Below are 16,002 nucleotides of genomic sequence, written 5' to 3'. Positions count from 1 at the left end.
CTGATAAAGTGAGGCAATGTGTATGATTTTCAGGATATCTACATTTATTTATGACCGGTCTTAGAAAGGTGATATGTAATTTTACCTACTAAAGAACTGTTAATGTTGCACCTGGGTTTTGTGATATGATTCCTCTAGACAGAAAAGTAAAGAAGCAGGCAAAAAAGCATTGTTTACTAGACTGTACCCTACAATGCACTGTATACATGTTAAATCCAGCAAAACGATATTTCTAGTATTTAATTTCTCTGCTTATCTCTGATAGCTCTCGGTACTGTCACCTGTAATTTTTACATGAGCATAGGCAGTGGATATGCACAGCTTGTTTCAGAAAAATTTATCACGTCAGACAGGTTTCTGTCTAACATAACTGCAAAAAAGTAAACACTTTTCACAGAAGCATCAGCATCAGACTGGTTGTATCTTTAAATAGTAAAATATTAAAAAATAAAAAATACTTTAAATAAGTGTTGGTTTAAGTTAATCTTCACACCACATGATTAGATTGTTTCTTCAACCTACAAGTAACTGTGCTTTTAGCTTTAACTCCCAACACAGGTAGAAGGAGAAGGACAAGAACACTGGATTCTAAATGAAAATGAACATTATCTGTACAGCTCATACCCCAGAAATTCTGAAGTTGCACATAATTTTGTTTTGATGAACAAGGTTTGTAACTCAACTTACTCTTAATTAAAGAAAACTGTAAATGTTTACTGGAAAAATACATCGTATTTATTGCTCAAGTCTAGACAATATTCTACCAAGGGATACAGTCCTATGGTTGTATTACTTATGTTCTCTTTAAGTATCTAACTTCAGTTTTCTTGTGAGACTCACCAATAATGTGTGTATCATATGTTTGGAGAGCTTCATGGATCAGTGCCAAAACATCAACGTTCATTACTGTGACCCACAAGTACGTGTTGGATTTAAATGTGGAACTGCATCCAGATACTGTCGAGACACTAGAAAATTACACAGCACACTAAAAAACACCCCCCCCCCAAAAAAAAAAAAAAAACAACAAACAACAACAACAACAACAAAAAAAAAAAAAAACCACAACAAAAACAAAAGCCACAAACAACCATGTAAAGGCATATTCCAATTTTGACCTCTTACTTCCAGTCCAAAAGACAACTGTAAACTTCACATGCAAGATAAAATTTTCCTTACACTTCACTGCTTATCTTGGAGCTGTTTAAAGGCTAAGTTTTCTGCTAATTCAAATATTTTGACAAAGTTATCCCATGACAGAACATGCCTTTATCCCTCCTGTGACACCATTTGATTGATGATCTACCTATGTCACAGGAGCAGCTGATCGACACTGCAGATCTCCGTAAGTTCCAGCTACAAGCTGATTATCGCACCCAAGATTCACACTTGCACAGAATATTAGTGTGCTCAGCACACACAGAATCCAATTTCACTTAACTGCAGAGTAAATTTATGCCTCTGGCTCAATACAGCCATTGAGGTAGGTATCAGGAACATCCCTAAATTTCACCTTCAATTAAATACTTGCGGTGCCTGCAGTATTGCCTTTACTGATAATATAAAACACTGACTGCCATCCAGCATATACCATGTATGTGCCACAGCTGCCCTCCAGTGTGCTGCAAATATGCACTGAAATACACCATGGCTTGTTTTTATTTGGCAAAGCCTTGTATTTAATTAACCATGTTTGTTTTTTCTCTACTATATAGTCTCCTCCTAACCCACAGAGAATATTTCATGCATAGCTGTTAAATTCACTGTAACAGTGGAGAAGAACACATGGACAATACTAAGGGTGTGCTCCATAACTGTGTTAATCCCACATTGTTTTCAAATGTATGTTTTTACAAAAAAAACCCCAACAACAAAGGAATCTAAGACTTTCTATGTATGCTTTAAATTGGGGTAATGTTTGATGTCCCAAAAGCACAGTGCCATCCTCTCAGGAGGTCTCTACCAAATTTGAAAACAAACAAACATTCTTATGTACACATTTTGAATCACAATGTAAACATTTTTAAATTTAAACTAGATTTCTAGTCTACTATTCATTCTGCTGACTGTGCATTTGACAGGATTTTGCTGGCAGTCAGTATTTCGTTCTCCTTCAGAGGGGCCTCTAACTAACAGGAGATAAATATTTTTTTTAAACACAGGTAAAAAATTTAAAAAATGCACAGAACAAGAAATGTTTGAAGACAAGTCAATGCAGATGTGGTTCCTTGAACTGCATTACACATGATTCCTTTCATTACATTGAAAACGGGTGGATTTCAAACTGAGAGCCTATCTAAAAGGCAGAAGTTGTCTGGAGGCCCAATATTACCTCAGGCTGTTTGACAGGTATAAATCTTGAGGCATCAGAGGAATCAAAATTGTAAACATGTATTTAAGTATACCTTAAACCCTTTGATAGCCTACATTTAGGTTTTAAAATTTTGCCTTGGAGTAGCAAGCATGGCCATTGATTTAGAGAAGTCAAAGCAGTTCTGCAAACATTGGCCATAAGCCTGTCCCAGTTGTTCCTGTGACAAACATTGCAGTTTCAACCACGTTCCTAAGATTTCTGAGGTGCGGTACTGAAACATATTCTATTTCCACCTAGAATAGTATTGCTGTATGGACAAGATCATAATTGCTAGCCTGTTAAATGAGAGTTCACATTTTTAAGACTGTGGGAAATAAAAGGAAAATAATATGCAATCACCTGCAATGCTCAATATCAAATAGCTTTAGGAATATGTGGAGTGATACCACGGCATACAAAAGTAATTCTTCAAACAACCATGAACACTGGTTGAATCCTGTTCACACCGGCATCAGCTGGAATTTTACTATTGGGTTGAATAAAAAGACAACACTCAGTTCTAAGAAGTCTTGCATGCTACCATTAATTTTAGAAATGGTGCAAAACCAGCACCTGAACAATAATTTTATATCCTCTTGTATAGAAATGAAAACATAGCATGAAGCCACAAGAAAACTACTTGCGTCATGATGGCATATACACCATGCAATCAGCTGGGCGGTTCAACACAGAACAGATCAAGTCAAAATGATGGAACCAAGCATTTGATGCATCTGCTTGTAAAGGTTGTTTTAAATACAAACAAGACAATCTAGAAAATACAAAAAAATCCTGAAATACTTTGTTTCTTTATATTATGAGGCAACTCACTAGCCATCTTTTTTTTTTTTTTCTTTTTTAGTGCACAGAACTCCTTTGTAGCAGATATTAATTGGAAAATTAACGTGATGTTATTCTGCCTCACTACCAGAGAGTTTGAAGTCATTTGCATTAAAAGCACGTACAGTGTTGCTTAGTAACAGAGACACTGGAATAAAGCCATAAATTGGGAGGAGGAAGATGAGGCGGGAGGAAATCATAGCAGCATAAAAACTTTTATTGGCACTTAAGCGTATTTTTCCCTGATTGAAGCAGAATTCATGAAACAATTACAACCCCATGACAAAGGCTGGTAATGATTAGCCCTTAAGAACTACTGTTATTTTCTGACACTTAAGAAGTTGGGTTTGTTTATTTTGGGAAAGGAAACATCAAATCTTCTTTGGACTATCCAAAACTGAAGACACAGATTAGCACCAGCTAATTATCCAGCACCAGTATTTCACTGAAACTTCCACTGTAGAATAGCAAACGTACGTAATAATTTTCAATTGTAATTAATTCTTGTCACCCAGGCAGAGTTTTTAAAGCAGTAATACACACTTCAGTAGCCAGTACTTACATTATGCTGCACAACAGTGGAAAATATACAATCCAATTATAGCAAGGGAATTATTGAAGAAAGAAAGAATTGTGAAACAATTTTAATATATTCAGTCAGAAATATTCACAGAAAGATAAATGTTATAAAAAGAAGAATCACTATTGTAATAAAGTCAAGTCTACATGAAATCTTTCAGGCATTTCAGCAACATTTGTACTGTGATGTAAACAAAGATGCACCTTTCTCACAGTAGCTAGAAATTACTTCTACTCAGTCACGGAATGCAGAAGGTTTTTTGTTTTAAAGGCCATACAATGAGGTTTGCATAGAACAGAAAGCTTTTACAACTCTATCTAGCAGGGACAAAAACAAGGCCTTCTGACGTGATATTCTCTATGTTAGCAGCATCTTGGCTTTGATTTTATCACGTTATTTCAGTAAACTTTGAAAGGTCCATTCCTAAGTCTATCATTTAAAAAAATTGCTCAAAGCTTTAGACAGACAACAGCTTACTCAAAACATCACTTCAGAGCCCACCATCAGCACGGAACCATAAAGCAAGGCAAAAAACACAGAGTCCGCACCCAGCCAGCCGAGCAGGTCAAACAGGTAAGTATTGCAGCCACTTTCTCTGCCCAGGAGAAGAGGTGAGCACCTTGTCCCTGTGCTTGTGCCCCCAGTTTCTAGAAGACACAGGGTTTTCCTGTTCTGCTCTTCCAAGTGAGAGCATAGAGGTGTTTGGAGCTGGTGGGCACAGAGCCCCACCAGAGCAGGGAGCTCTAGCATTTCTCTGTCCTCCTCCAATCCACATTTGCACTGTTTCCCCTGCTTCATTGTTGACCTCCTTGTTACGTCTAACCCTAAATTGAAATGTTGTGCAGACAAGGGAGGTAAGTCCATGCATTTGCTCTGTAAATTTATTTGTATATTTATGGTGCTGGATAAACAACAGTAAAATAAGCTCACATTTACTTAAGAAACTCAGAAGCAAAGCAGTATGTATTTTGAGCCATTATAAAAGTATTTATATAAAAAGATAATTTCTTATTGCAAAAATATCTGAGCTTACCTCAGAACCTACCCAGTCATAGCATGAACCTTTGAAGATTCCACTTTACAAAGACCCCGCCGCCATTTAAATATCCTATTTGATGTATAATAATTTTTAAACCTTTTCTGTCATCTCAAGAATAGGAAAGACAGAAGTGCTAAAACCACTTCTCTGCAAGAATTATCATATGCCACATGAAATGTGCATCTAGAAGCAAAGATGGAAAGTAATACAGAAATACAAAGTATGAGAGAAGTACTAAGATTAGACTCAGGCTAACCCTGTTTCTTTTTATGCATATAGTCTGCCATTTGCTAGAATACATTTTCTTTCAGGCAGCTGTTTCAAGACTGAAAAAAACCATAATATAATCTTTTGACTACAGCCCTTGAAAATAGCTACTTACTTTACTACATCATACCCATCAACCCAGTATTAAGTGCATCCACAAACTTGCAACAAATTTCATTTAAAAAGTTTCACTGACAAATTGTTGAACACTCTCCAGTTCACCAAATTTTCCAAGAAATACAAATCTCCATTAAAAAAATGCTGCTGGGAAAGACAATTCTCTGCAAAGTTAGATACACAAATAAACATAAATCAAGCTAAGACATCACCCCATGTGATTTCCTGAGGGAGAATACCCCGCAGGATTTCCCAAGCTGGGAACAAAACGATAATAGACAATCTGTGAATTAATACTCAAATCCAAACACAAGCACTTTATACACCAGAAAAATCACTTTTATCCCCTAAACCTTTTTTTTTTAAAATGTAAGCACTGTTATTTATCAGCTCCCTAGTGAAAAATATTTGTGGTTTTCTTTTAAAAAATGATGAAGCAAAACAGATGCTGCAGTGCAGAGAGCACAGCAAAACAAGGAGCAGTCGTTGGCTTGCTCTCCAGTGTGCCATCCCCATTATCTGCAATCATGCAAGACCTCATTAGCCCATGTGCTGAGCCAGGATGCAGCCCCGCTGCCTTGGGAGCTGCACACGTGCGATTGAGATCAGGATTTGGCCGCATACTTTATTTCCCGGCCCAACAAGCATAATCCTTGCGATATGAATTCTTACAGATGCACAGACAAGCTGGGCCACAGCGTAACTTAACTGCTGGCAGAGTTCACATTCCCTGTGTCGGACACAACTCACAGATACCATGTTCGCGTTTTCATCAGGACACTGACCAATAAAACATGAGATGAGAGCATCTGTTCACTTATCAGCTAGCACAAAGGCCAAGGAGCTCTTTGTAATTCTGTCACGTCAAAGCCCACCAAACCATCACCTTACCTCAGAAAGCAGCAGCCCTCTCACTGTCAGGCAGGCAGTGAAGCTGTGGCATTATTCCTGCAGGCTGGAGCAAGCCCCAGCTGAGGGTAAGGCAGTAACACCAGTCCCCAGCACAAAGAGCTCATCTCCAAGGCAGTAACACCAATCTTTTGCTCCCTCCAGCACAATGAGTTTGTTTTCCATCCATCACAGGGCTCACTGAGATCCCAGACCAAATGGGGGTGCCCAGCCACAGAGAAGCAGCTGGTGCTGCACCCTCCCACCCAGCTCCTGACAGGCCTCTGTCGCAGGGCACACACCAGACTGCAGCCTGGCTCCCAAGGGAGCCTTCTCACTGTCCTGAGGGCACTTATGGGCCCTAACGACCCTGACGAGCATCACCTGGGACCTCTCAGCCCTACCCTTGGCTCAGGAGCCCATTTCAGCCCAGCTGGAGGACACTGGTCCCTAGCCTGCACCTGTCTCTACAGCTCTGCCTGGCTGCCTTAGTCTGTATCTGACCCTGAACCCCCCTCATCAGGCACAATCCTGAATGAAGAAAGCCAAGAGGTTTGAATTTAGTCTCCTAGTGGTCTCTGGGGCCAAGAACTGGCCATAGTGGAGACCGGGATATAAAAGTTTTCCACACAAGCTTACCTAACATGAGTGCTGCATCTTACGTGAATCGTTCGTCAAAGTTCATAACAGGGAATTGCCTTGGCTAGTACTGCAAAAGTAATTTTAGTCACATCTAGCTGCTTTTTAAGATTCAGTCTCACCTGAGGGCAAGTCTGAGTTTAAATGATTTAAGATAAACCAAAGGCAACTTGTCAGGTGGACTGTCCAGGTTTGAGATGAAGAGCTAAGAACAAAAAAGTAAATAGAAGGTTTCATTTCTATGATTTAGAGAACTTCAGATGTTCTTTTTAAACAAACAGCTTTTTTTTCCTCAACACTGGGCTACTTCATAACAACATGATCACATTTTTCCTAAAATGTTTTTATGAATGTGCAATTTGGGACAAATGAGGGGAAAAAAGGCAAGTAAGTACCTGAAATAGTATTAATGCAACTTAAAAACCCAAAACCAAACCAAAACAACAACCCACAAACTTGTAAGATTATATAGCCCCCTGTAATAATCTGCAAAGAGCTCCATACAGTTGCATCCTTGTGACTGCATGGGATTGTAGCCTAAGCCAGCACTTCTCAAAATGTGGTCGCTGAGAAGCAGATTCTTTCCTCCAAGTTTCCAGATGCTAAACTGCATTAAAAGAAATATAACATACATTAAACCCTCTTTCCATGTAGGTAATTGCTGCTGTAATGCTAGAAAATCATGAAAGGAATGAAGGTCAGCACAATTCCTGAATGGGTGGAAACAGACTCCACAAGGCAATCTTTCTACAGCCATGTGGCCTAGCCCAGAAACAAGCTTAAGAACTCCTGATGCAAGTCTATTTGAAATGCAGACTTTTTATTTTTTTTTAATGCTTTGTGCTTGTCATGTTGTTTATATACGCTTCCGTGCTTTTGTCTGCATTCTTCCAGTCTCCCAGCCTTCTGCCTGACTGCAGTTCCTCTGGGCAGAGTGAATTATAAAAGAAAAATTGTATAAATCAAAAGTTCCTGTAGATTACACTGTAGGGGAAAAAAATATAAAGAAACATAATGCTCTCACCACCTAACTCTCAATTATAGAAAAATAACATCAGTGAGAAAATTACTACTTTCATAATTATTCCTCTCAATAACTGTTTTTTGAAATCCTGTGAAAAGCTCTCAGAGTGCATTTTAAACTTTGAAGCACTGAAGTAGATCAAAGTACTTGTACGTTTATTCTGTCTTATTAAGGAAGTGGTACAGTATTTGAGAGCTACAGGCAATATGAATTATGTGAAACTTGTAGGATCCTAACAGCAATAAACTTGAAGCAGTATGTGTCTTGATATATTTAAACACAAAATAAGAATCTAATGCTGCCAGTTAAATGGATTGTAGTGTTTTTTTCTCCTCGGGCCAAGCATGCAGTGTTTTAGACATGGTTTTAGGACATGGTTAAATAGATTAGATCACCTCTGGAACACAGACTTTCATCAGGAGCATGTGTATTGCTACATACACTACCACCATCTTCATTACAAAATATTTTTATGGGTGGGAATAAATCAGAGGCAGGGTTAACAGATAACAGTATCTTCTCTAACAGAGAGAACAACTGCAGAGAGATTAAGAACACCTTTTGTCTGTCATTCACTGCCTCAAACAATGAGTCCATCAGCATATCTGTTTCTTATAAGGCATGGCTACATTTGCTAGAGCTATATCTGGAAAGAATGTGACCTCTTAGTGTTTCTGGCCCAGCCTGTGCAATGAAAAACTCTTAGAGAAGCGAAATATCCAGGAAGATGTTTTGCCTGAAAGCACAAGTTCATCCTCCGAAGTGACATCTACCCTTCGCTTTGTCAATTTTCCAACAACAGCTGCTAGTTATCTGTCATATTAATATGCTTTCAATATAGCGTGCTTGAAGCAGCTGGACCAACTTGAAATCAATTCGAAAAACATGTTTCTAGAGAAAGGCAAAGGAAATGACCTGTAACATTGTAGACACAATATGTTCCACATGAGAGCTCCATCAGTTGAGTTTTTACCAACTCAGTTGCTTTATTATCATTCAAGGTCTCCAGTTTTCATTGTGCTGTTGTTAATAGGTCTGGGATGCCTCTGATTTCCAATCTGTCTTCCCAATTTTTTCTGCAGTTCTTTGGTCCCAGAGAAGCAGCAGCAGTAAAACAGCCGTTTAAGCGAACTGCTCCACCACGCATTCCTGCACATCTGCAGTGGAGTGAAATGACTAAACCAGGAGTTGGTTATCTAGAAGGTAAGAAGAATAAGCAAGCAGGTATCTCCTTTCTTTTGTGGCTATGAAGAGACAAGAACGATCCTCAAGGAGTAAGTGCTACCAAATGGTTCAAAAGAAATGTTTTCTCTTCCAAGCAACTTCCAAGTAAAACGTGACTGATCTTCCTTGTAACAAAGTGATACCCCTCCCACCCACGCACCACTCGTTTCATCAGAATTTAATGAAATACCACAGTTAGAAAGACCACAGTTTTAACTGGTTTGGATATGGTCACATCTTAGAATGTGACGAAAAAGAAAGTTGATTAAAAGATCATTCTCTAATCTTTCATTCTGCATAAAACTCTTAACTTGAACCAGAATTATTTCCAGTAAGCCAAACTAGTCACTTCTGTTTCATGAACTTTGAGGCTAAGAAGGTAAATCTGAAAACAAACAAACATTTTCGCTAGAAGTACTATATTTTTTCACTTTCATAAAGAAACATACACATGCCTTTAAATAGGTATTTGATAAAGTACATACTGCAGGCACATTGCTCATTTTACTGACAGGAAAGTTCTAAGTCTGAGCAATTGTCTCACTTCTGCCAGACCACACAATGGAAACACAGAGCATGTTACAGCAACCTCTAATACATGAGTTTCCACAGGCATGTTAACAGTTACTCCGAATTTGCAGAAAAACCTGCAGCAAGTTTGCATCAGGACTTAAACCATGATAGCAAATCTGTGTTGCTTTGCCTGGGTCAAACAGCCTCATAAGCTCAAGAGCCTGAAATACGAGGTAACACTGTTCCATGCTCACTTTATTGGTGCAGAGGGTTTCTATGGGTTTGGAAATGTCACCATCCCAACAGACTCCTAAAAACACTACCAGGATAAAGTATGAACGATAACTCACCTTGAAGACATTTGAGGGCTTTCCATCTGTAAAAACTCTTCAAAAGTCTATAATTCCACTCCTCTATAAAATATCATGGAGTTCTGCACTGAAGTACCAATGAATCCTTGTCAGATTTTTCATTCAAAATGGAAATCAAAGAACAGCAATAGGATAAGGAGAATCAGATTATTTTCCCTTGGACCTACGTGCACTTTCAGAAGTGCTGTTAGTCAAACCCCTCACCTACAAATTACATTGCCACTGAGTATATAACAGCCCTTGCCTATATATCAGAAGAACTGTCGATCTTAAACATAAATAAATAAAATAACTTTAAAAATTAAAATCCAAATATTCTATTTTCCATTAATACATTATTTTAACATGTTTTTTAAAAAATTCAACTCTGCACTTCCAAGTTTAAATCAAATGTTAACTGCTTGTAAAGTAAGTAATAAAAAATGGACTCTCCTTTAATCTTAAATACCTCCATATTTAGCATGATTTGGCAGGCTTATTCTGAGACTGCATAAACCTCTCAAGGATACTTTTCATGCCTGCTAAATGTAAGAATGGTCTGTCTCATATAACGTACACCCCACAGGCTCGCTCCACGCGGATCACTCATGAAGAACAGGGCTTTCCATTAGCACAAGCTGAAGCATCAGTCTAAAGACTTTAAAATGGCCAGAGGGAATGAGGAAAGTTTCTGCATCTCAGTGGTATTTGGATATGACTGACAAGCTTACTACTGTATTTTAATTCTATTATTTAGCCCTGACAAAACATCTCAGTTCAAGCTCCAGAAGCTTGTTATGCAGTGAGGGGGAGGCATTGAACATCACAACCTGTTCTTATTTTCCTGGAAGGAATAACAATTACCAGTTTCTTCAACATGTGGGAAGTTCCAGCAATTCACCTAATTCAGAAAAATAGGCTCAGAGAAAGGCAGCATAAAGAAAGCAAAAATATTTAATTAAAAACTAAGTATGCATCAGAAAAAAGCAAAATCCCAAACTTCACATACTCTCTTGTAAGCCTTCTAGTGAGAAAGCAAAGTCAAATATGAACAACAGAATGAACAAACCAAAAGGCAACTTTGCTTAGGCAGGAAAATCTTTGGGAGCAAAAGAGGAAAAAATTCCCCAACCCTTCTACGGGCACTCTGATACATAATAGTAAAGAACAGCTAATGACAGCAGGGAAGGAACTTCATTTTTCCCTATGAAATATCTCAAGGTAAGAATATTATGGATTTTTACAGGGAAAAAATAGATTTTATATTCCACATTTATATATATATATATATATAGGTATACACTTTATTTTTTCAATCTTGAACCAGGTCCTCCAATGATATTTGCAACAAACCGGCAGCTGAGCTGCTGCATTAAATGTGACATGCTGGCTGCAGAATACAGCACAGGGCCTTGGGATGCCTTCTCTACCACTTCCATGAAGCACTACAGCAACATTTCCACATCAAAATATATCTTTTTTTGAGAAAATGTTTTAAATAATTCACAGAAAATGTAAGGGTTTCAGGTAGCTGTGATGTTTCAGGAGGTGGGGGATCAAAGCGTGGTCTCTCTCTCCTTCTCCTTCACCGCTTCCCAGCAGATCTGATTTCAGGGTTGGAAACTGAGAAGTTCAGAGAAATGTAAGTAAGAAGCTGATAAATTAGTAGCAAAAAGCCTCTGTCTAAAACTGGACCTGCGTGATCCCAGCATTTTGAATACCTGAATTACAAACTAGAGTTTTAAAAACCATTTCCAATCAAATTGGTAAAAAGAATACTGTTTCAATTACGCTCTATCAAACAAAACAATTGAAATTAAACGTCCAGACTTGCATGAGTGTAATACAGCAGAATCTGGACACTAAATTTAAAGCAGCTATCTTATCTCTGATGCCTAAACATTACCATGTGTACAGACAAAAATATTTCCCAAGAATGTTGTTAGCTTATGTTCTGCAGCTTGCTTTTTTGCTTTGTCAAGGTCTTTTTCATGCACACTAGCAGAGATGTGTCCAGCTGAACTAATTTCCAGATGAATTACAGAAACTGAGGTTGGACTATGGCTACATGATAAAAATGTTCGCACTCAGTATGTTTTCCTTTGTTCTGTGAAGCCTACTGTTTACTGGAAAATAGTAAATTATTCATTTCTTGAGAAGTCCAGTTTTATCTTTAGTCATTTACTTTCTTGTATGAATAAAAGAAACTTTTCATATAGACAAAAATCCATACCTCAGTCATATTTGGTTGCACACATTGCAGTGGCATAAATTTCATTTCTTGTTATTTTTTCCCTGTGATGTCTCAGAAATAGCTGATGTACTTGATTAAATCAGGCAGGTTCTCCTCTCAGTTCAAACTTCACTTACACATTCACAGAGGAACAAAGAGTGCCAAGAATAATTCATTCAGCTTAATTTGCTACCCCATATTCTTATGATGAGTGAGCTCTCACTGTGGTTTTTGCAATTAGTGTGTTCTGATAATGGTGTCCAAGTATAGATTATTACTCCAGTTAATCGCTTCAGGAAGAAGCCAGAGAATTAGTTGAAGTTCTCCTTGATCATAGTGGAGTTCTACTTTCTTCTGCAGCTTGTGAATTTGGGTTACTTCAATAAATGTGATCTGAGAAAGTTTACTCATTTATAGCCTTGTTTTTCTGAAACAGCAGAACTCTCTGAACTTTGCCCAGGTATAACAGCAGTTGATAGAACCTGCCCCAGCAAGAGCACCAGATTTCAAAATAATTCAGAGTTGAAGTTACTAAGCTTCAAACTTTATCAGCTCTATGGATGGAAAGCAAACTATATAGGAGAAGAAGAAGGTTCATGATTTACATCATCCATGAAGGCCATCACATACAAAAAGCTAAACAGAACAGTAAATTATCCAGCAATCTGTAAAAAGAAATTTCAGTTAGGCTTAAGTGTAGAATCAAGCTGCTCAGTCCATGCTCTTCCTTGAACCTTTCTTTCTAAAGATTTTTTAGGCATCCTGGAGTCCCTTGTTATCTATCTCCTGTCTTTACTCCCACTCATGGTGATCCTGCTGTGCTAACTTCAATACAGCATCACTATCTGGATCATATTTAGCTGGATGAAATGGAGATTCATCTGTCTGTCTAAATCCTTCTGTTAAAACTGGAGGGGAATGATTGCACACTGACAGCCTGATTTACCGTCAGCCCCTGCAGAGCCCAGAATGGAAACTCAGGGAATACTGAGAAAGACAACATGCTAACAACCCTTATTAGATATCCTGGAGAGGCCTCGACTGTGGGCAGACACTCCTGTGTCTTACCACAGAATAATTCTAGCACCATTTCCTCAGCAGCTGGTTCTGGCATTGCTGTAGACATTGTATTGTAAATGTTGTGCTGATCTACACCAGAAGAGAAACTTCTACACCCATCAGATACTGCAAGAAGATGAGGGTCGAAAGTTTTAACTGACTGCTATTAGCAAAAGTAATGAGTGTCTAGTACTAATGTACTTTTTCAGATTATGAACTTTTCACTGTAGATGTGGTATTTCACTACATACCACATGCTGATCTCAGTGCCCTAAAAACTATAAGGGGAAGGACATTGTGCTTTTTTGTATCTTTGAGCTTCTGCTGTGTCCTGCCATGACCCTGCCAGTCGTACAGATGCCAGGGAACAGGCATGAGTATGAGAACCTGCCACATGCTTGAGAGCCCAGCGCAAGGACAAGCTAATTAAGCAGAAGGTATCTGCAACCAATGGATGTGAGCTCAATCCTTCTCATTGCTTCACTAAATATCTCTTTTTTGTTTGGCACTAGAAAGATTCTCAGTGCTTACTGGGAATTCTGGCACTGCTCATACCTTTATTCACTGCTTCTATTTTAGAATATTTCACACTTTTTTCAAGCAAATAAGAATCTGAATGTATATGGTATTATACAACACCTAGCTAGGGATATAAAATACTTTCTAAACACTAAGGAATCTGTGCACTGATCATACAATGAAGCTGCAATACATCCAGTCTTAATCATGACTACTAGAGGTCAACCATAAAAATGTGATACCTGTTCCTACAGAACAGTTTCAGGTTCTGCTGTTTCTCATCTGATGAGTCAACAGCAGAAGCAGAAACACACCCCAAAGCCATGACAGCTACCCTTTTTTCCTCGATACCCTAGATCTCATCACTCCCTTTCTCTCCTCTCCTTATCCAGTTCCTGCTCACATTAGGTAGCACCTTCAAATGTGAATAAATAAATAAATAAAAAGAAAATAGTTACTCATAGCTACCAAAATTGTAGGATATGAGCATGTCCCAGGGCACTAAAGTTGAAAAAGCCTTTGATTAATTTAAAGATATGATATTAATAATATATGAATACAGAGAAAGTACCAAGAAAGATTGGAGCACATGCTGGATAGCAGATTCTGCTGATTCTGGCCTCTTCAAAGTACTCTCAAAGGTCTGCAGAATATATTCAGTAGTAATACTCTTCAAAACTATTACCTTAGCAAACAAATTATGATAAGAGGGTCCCCATAATTCAAATGTGTGGATAGTCTCAGGCACATGTTAGGATTTTGTTTCATTTCATACACAAGCACTGTTAAGATTTGGGCATCCAGGAGTTTCTCACTGGTCTTTTGGAACAAAATAAATATCAAACAATATAAAGAAGATAAATTTGTCAGCCAAGGATTATAAGAACTGACAGTATTTTGTGACTAAAAGATAGCAGACTTTTCAAAATATAGCTCAACAAACTCTTTGATTCAGGAAATCTGTATCTACTGAAACTCCTAGAAAAAAGAGACATTATTTATCCTCAGACTTTTGGACTCAGTTTGATAACAAATGGGATGAAAGGCTTCATAGGATAAAAGATGCTTCTCAAATGCTAACGTTGACGTGTGTTTTTTCCTTTTATCAGTCTGTGGTTAGCCTTCATCAGCTTTTCAAAGTGCAGCAACAGTGTGTTTCTATTCCTAAAACTGAAATAAGAAATTCTTATAAAAATGAATTTCAGCTGGAATATAACCAATTATTAACATGAAAACAGTTTACAGCTCATGTTACTAAGCACAGGGAATACTCTCCGTGAGTGACAACATCATAGAAGGCTTTATTTTTAATCATCAGAAATGCAAACAACTGCAACAAAATTGCAATAGCTGACACATTTTTTCAGTTGTACCCACCTTTAGCATAAGAGAAAATACATCTTCTGAAGGAAATTACTACATTCCTTCCTGATTTTAGCTGGTTTTTGTTACTTTCTTGATTAACAAAATGAAGTTGCCCTTCTCAGTCTTTTCAAAGGTAACACCAACCTCTGCACTCAGTGTAAAGTAGGAAAGGCCAAAATTGGCCCCTCAGCCATGGCCAATTGATGTGCTGTTGGCTTGTAACCAGATGCTAAAAAGAACAGATGGCTTAACCAAATTTAATTTGCTATTTTATTTATCCTTATTTATCCTTATGCTGCCCCATTATCATACAAAACAGAAAAACAAGACAATGTTTAGAGCTAGTTTATGAGCTAATCTGACAAATAACCAGCAATCCTGAGAGGCAAAATGAATCACTTAAGTGAGATTCCAGGTCATCACTGTTTTCTGACCAGTCTGGGATGGAAACAGCAAAGATTGCCCTTAGAAATTATTGTATCAGTAATGCTTGCCAGTTCAGTAGTTGATGGCAGTAATGCTGCATCAGTGATTGTTTGGAGAGAAAAAACCCCATACAATACCCTTCCCCCTTCCCCCACGCCCATCATCTCCAAATGCATGAAAAAGCAAAGAATTTCTTAAAAGTAAACTCAAGCATTGAAATCTGTCAGTCTTCTATTTCCAAGATGCTTCTTTCTCAGTGCTCAACAGGGAATGATGACATCTGCAATTTGTTTGATTACTTCTTGTGATCATTTATTCATTGCCAGATCTGGGCTTGATCATCTCCATATTATTGTCTTAGCAGTGTTCATGGGATCAGATCATTTTATCTCATACTGTAGATCTCATCTTTGTGAAATTAAAACTTCTGAAGACTTTGCAGTATTGTTTTGGCACCCTGTCAGAAAACCCCTGCTGTCATCTGTCTTAGGAGATTTGACTCTAAGTAAGATTATTGCTGGGCAAGAGCCTGCAGTGCTACAAATTAGGTCATTAATTGTAAAGTA

Source organism: Patagioenas fasciata, unplaced genomic scaffold (assembly GCF_037038585.1).
Source record: "Patagioenas fasciata isolate bPatFas1 unplaced genomic scaffold, bPatFas1.hap1 Unplaced_250, whole genome shotgun sequence".
Taxonomy (NCBI): Eukaryota; Metazoa; Chordata; class Aves; order Columbiformes; family Columbidae; genus Patagioenas; species Patagioenas fasciata.
Note: the sequence above shows the minus strand (reverse complement) of the source record.